This window comes from Leucoraja erinacea, unplaced genomic scaffold (assembly GCF_028641065.1).
Source record: "Leucoraja erinacea ecotype New England unplaced genomic scaffold, Leri_hhj_1 Leri_1342S, whole genome shotgun sequence".
Lineage (NCBI taxonomy): Eukaryota > Metazoa > Chordata > Chondrichthyes > Rajiformes > Rajidae > Leucoraja > Leucoraja erinaceus.
In genome coordinates, this window is record NW_026575608.1 from 7501 (window position 1) to 12500 (window position 5000).

At 51.4% G+C, this 5000-nt stretch overlaps 1 protein-coding gene and 1 long non-coding RNA gene across 2 annotated transcripts in view; one reads left to right on the forward strand and one right to left on the reverse strand.

Moving 5' to 3' along the window:
- Positions 1–5000, reverse strand: part of LOC129715705 (serine/arginine-rich splicing factor 2-like) — a 14592-nt gene that overhangs the window by 6161 nt on the left and 3431 nt on the right. The window lies entirely within an intron of this gene.
- LOC129715706 (uncharacterized) lies at positions 2572–4229 on the forward strand. Its single transcript, XR_008726541.1, has 3 exons — positions 2572–2679; positions 2871–2983; positions 3686–4229. It is a non-coding gene; the product is annotated as an uncharacterized LOC129715706 (long non-coding RNA).

Genomic DNA, 5000 nt, shown 5'->3' on the forward strand with positions numbered 1-5000 from the left:
AAGATCTCATGCATTTCGTTGTCTCTGTACTGTACACTGACAATGACAATTAAAATTGAATCTGAATCTGAATTGTATGAAGATTTTTTACGCTTTGCTTACCCAAGGACCCTTCAGAACCTCGCTAGGAGCTGGGGAAAAGTTCTCCCCGAGTCTGTGAGCGTGTAAGATCTCATTGACTGAAGATTTTACGCTTTGCTTACCCAAGGACCCTTCAGAAGCTCGCTAGGAGCGGGGGAAAAGTTCTCCCCGAGTCTGGCAGCGTGCAAGATCTCATTGACTGAAGATTTTACGCTTTGCTTACCCAAGGACCCTTCAGAAGCTCGCTAGGAGCTGGGGGAAAGTTCTCCCCGAGTCTGTCAGTGTGCAAGATCTCATTGACTGAAGATTTTACGCTTTGCTTACCCAAGGACCCTTCAGAAACTCGCTAGGAGCGGGGGAAAAGTTCTCCCTTAGTCTGGCAGTGTGCAGATTCAGATTCAGATTCAATTTTAATTGTCATTGTCAGTGTACAGTACAGAGACAACGAAATGTAAGATCTCATTGTATGAAGATTTTACGCTTTGCTTACCCAAGGACCCTTCAGAAGCTCGCTAGGAGCTGGGGAAAAGTTCTCCCCGAGTCTGTGAGCGTGCAAGATCTCATTGCGTGAAGATTTTACGCTTTGCTTACCCAAGGACTACTCAGAAGCTCGCTAGGAGCTGGGGAAAAGTTCTCCCCGAGTCTGGCAGCGTGCAAGATCTCATTGACTGAAGATTTTACGCTTTGCTTACCCAAGGACCCTTCAGAAGCTCGCTAGGAGCTGGGGGAAAAGTTCTCCCCGAGTCTGTGAGCGTGCAAGATCTTATTGTATGAAGATTTTACGCTTTGCTTACCCAAGGACCCTTCAGAAGCTCGCTAGGAGCGGGGGAAAAGTTCTCCCCGAGTCTGTGAGCGTGCAAGATCTCATTGTGTGAAGATTTTACGCTTTGCTTACCCAAGGACCCTTCAGAAGCTCGCTAGGAGCGGGGGGAAAAGTTCTCCCTGAGTCTGGCAGTATGCAGATTCAGATTCAGATTCAATTTTAATTGTCATTGTCAGTGTACAGTACAGAGACAACGAAATGTAAGATCTCATTGTATGAAGATTTTACGCTTTGCTTACCCAAGGACCCTTCAGAAGCTCGCTAGGAGCTGGGGAAAAGTTCTCCCTGAGTCTTGCAGTATGCAGATTCAGATTCAGATTCAATTTTAATTGTCATTGTCAGTGTACAGTACAGAGACAACGAAATGTAAGATCTCATTGACTGAAGATTTTACGCTTTGCTAGGAGCGGGGGAAAAGTTCTCCCCGAGTCTGTGAGCGTGCAAGATCTCATTGTATGAAGATTTTACGCTTTGCTTACCCCAAGGACCCTTCAGAAGCTCGCTAGGAGCTGGGGGAAAGTTCTCCCCGAGTCTTGCATTGTGCAAGATCTCATTGCGTGAAGATTTTACGCTTTGCTTACCCAAGGACCCTTCAGAAGCTCGCTAGGAGCTGGGGAAAAGTTCTCCCTGAGTCTTGCAGTATGCAGATTCAGATTCAGATTCAATTTTAATTGTCATTGTCAGTGTACAGTACAGAGACAACGAAATGTAAGATCTCATTGACTGAAGATTTTACGCTTTACCCAAGGACCCTCAGAAGCTCGGAGCGGGGGAAAAGTTCTCCCCGAGTCTGTGAGCGTGCAAGATCTCATTGCGTGAAGATTTTACGCTTTGCTTACCCAAGGACCCTTCAGAAGCTCGCTAGGAGCGGGGGAAAAGTTCTCATTGACTGAAGATTTTACGCTTTGCTTACCCAATCTCATTGTCTATCGACTAAAAGCTAAGTACAGCTCAGTAGCAAGCCTAGAGACAACCTCCTCTCCCAGATCCAAGAGACAGGACGACAGTGGGCTGATCAGTCTCTGGGAAGGGATTAATCGGATCAGGTCCACTCACTTAAAAACAGCCACTGCCACAGCGGATGAAGTCGGGCGGGAGGACGGGGGGGGAAAAAGGCGGGAACAGTCGGCAGCCATCGCTGGATCTGTGCTAATTCTTCCCCCAAATGATTGTCAACTGCAAACTGGAGCCACCATCACCAACACACCAACACTGCCAACACTGCAATCAGGTGTAGGCTGCTCGGCAGGCAGGCAGGGCAGGCAGGCAGGCAGGCATACAGCTACATAGACTGCAGGCAAATCACCTCCTGAAAATATATAACACAAAGGCAGTACGTTCTGGCGAGCATCAAACTCCCCTCCTCCTCCCCTCCCTCCTCCCGCCCACTTCCAAAATGCAAAACGGCCCCCAGGACCAGAACGGGGGGCACAAAAATGGCCGAGTGTTCAAGTTGTGTGTAGAAAGGAGAGAGACACGGGGGCGAGGATCAACTTGATAGTCCCATTTTTCCCCACACAGTCTCTTGCCCAGAGGACACGGGTTTAAGGAGAGAGACACAGGAGCAAGGATCAACTGTATATGGATCCGAGGGGCAACTTTTCCCCACACAGTCTCTTGCCTAGAGTAGGGGAATCGAGGAGCAGAGGACATGGGTTTAAGGTGAGAGACACAGGAGCAAGGATCAACTGTATAGGGATCTGAGGGGCAACATTTCCCCACACAGAGTCTTGCCCAGAGTAGGGGAATCGAGGACTAGAGGACACGGGTTTAAGGTGAGAGATGCAGGGGCGGGGATCAACTTGATAGTCCCATTTTTCCCCACGCAGTCTCTTGCCCGAGGACTAGAGGACACGGGTTTAAGGAGAGAGACACAGGAGCGGGGATCAACTGTATATGGATCTGAGGGGCAACTTTTCCACACTTTTCCCCACAGAGTCTCTTGCCCAGAGGACACGGGTTTAAGGAGAGAGACACAGGAGCGGGGATCAACTGTATAGGGATCTGAGGGGCAACTTTTCCCCACACAGAGTCTTGCCCAGAGTAGGGGAATCGAGGACTAGAGGACACGGGTTTAAGGTGAGAGACACAGGAGCGAGGAGCAACTGTATAGGGATCTGAGGGGCAACTTTTCCCCACACAGTCTCTTGCCCAGAGGACATGGATTTAAGGAGAGAGACACAGGAGCAAGGATCAACTGTATAGGGACCTGAGGAGCAACTTTTCCCCACACAGAGTCTTGCCCAGAGTAGGGGAATCGAGGACTAGAGGACATGGGTTTAAGGAGAGAGACGCAGGAGCAAGGATCAACTTGATAGTCCCATTTTTCCCCACAGAGTCTCTTGCCCAGAGGACACGGGTTTAAGGTGAGAGACGCAGGGGCGGGGAAAATCGAATAGGGATCTGAGGGGCAACTTTTCCCCACACAGAGTCTTGCCCAGAGTAGGGGAATCGAGGACTAGAGGACATGGGTTTAAGGAGAGAGACGCAGGAGCAAGGATCAACTTGATAGTCCCATTTTTCCCCACAGAGTCTCTTGCCCAGAGGACATGGGTTTAAGGAGAGAGACACAGGAGCGGGGATCAACTGTATAGGGATGAGGAGCAACTTTCCCCCACACAGAGTTTTCCCCACACAGAGTCTTGCCCCAGTAGGGGAGTCTCTTGCCCAGAGGACACGGGTTTAAGGAGAGAGACACAGGGAGCGAGGATCAACTGTATAGGGATCTGAGGGGCCACTTTTTCCCCACAGAGTCTCTTGCCCAGAGGACATGGGTTTAAGGAGAGAGACACAGGAGCGGGGATCAACTTGATAGTCCCATTTTTCCCCATACAGTCTCTTGCCCAGAGGACACGGGTTTAAGGAGAGAGACACAGGAGCAAGGATCAACTGTATATGGATCTGAGGGGCAACTTTTCCCCACACAGAGTCTTGGCCAGAGGACACGGGTTTAAGGTGAGAGACACAGGAGCGAGGAGCAACTGTATAGGGATCTGAGGGGCAACTTTCCCCCACACAGTCTCTTGCCCAGAGGACACGGGTTTAAGGTGAGAGACACAGGAGCGGGGATCAACTGTATATGGATCTGAGGGGCAACTTTTCCCCACACAGAGTCTTGCCCAAAGTAGGGGAATCGAGGACTAGAGGACACGGGTTTAAGGTGAGAGACACGGGGGCGGGAAAAATCGAATAGGGATCTGAGGGGCAACTTTTCCACACAGTCTCTTGCCCAGAGGACATGGGTTTAAGGAGAGAGACACAGGAGCGGGGATCAACTGTATATGGATCTGAGGGGCAACTTTCCCCCACAGAGTCTCTTGCCCAGAGGACAGGTTTTAAGGTGAGGACTATGAGGACGGGGACATTTAAGGTAGGAGACACGGCCGGGGGGGAACTTTTAGAATGGGGAGTCTGTCGGGGTGGGACTTTTCACCACACAGGGGACTTGCCCAGAGGACATGGGTTTTTAAGGAGAGAGACGCAGGAGCGGGTCAAACTGACTATGGATCTGAGGGGCCTTTCCCCCCACAGAGTCTCTTGCCCAGAGGGACATGGGTTTAAGGAGAGAGATGCAGGGGCGGGAAAAATCGAATAGGGATCTGAGGGGCAACTTTTCCCCCATAGAGTCTCTTGCCCAGAGTAGGGGAATCGGGAGCAGAGGACACGGGTTTAAGGTGAGGACTAGTGGGGGGCATGTTGGTCGGGGCTGTTGGTGGTACTGGGACTAGGTAGACGGGGCGGAGTTGGTCGGGTGGGAATAGAGTAACAGGAGCGGGCATGGAGGGGCAACTTTTCCCCACTTGGGGCAGGGTGGTCGGGTGTATGGAACTAGCTGCCGGGGGATGTAGTTGAGGCTGGGACTATCGCAACACTTGGACATGGTACACGGGATAGGGCAAGGTTGGGTGGGGGATGGGCCAAACACTGGCAGGTGGTTCTTGTATCGATGGGGCATGTTGGTCGGGGTGGGACTAGTGTAGACGGGGCATGTTGGTCGGGGTGGGACTAGTGTAGACGGGGCATGTTGGTCGGGGTGGGACTAGTGTAGATGGGGCATGTTGGTCGGGGTGGGACTAGTGTAGACGGGGCATGTTGG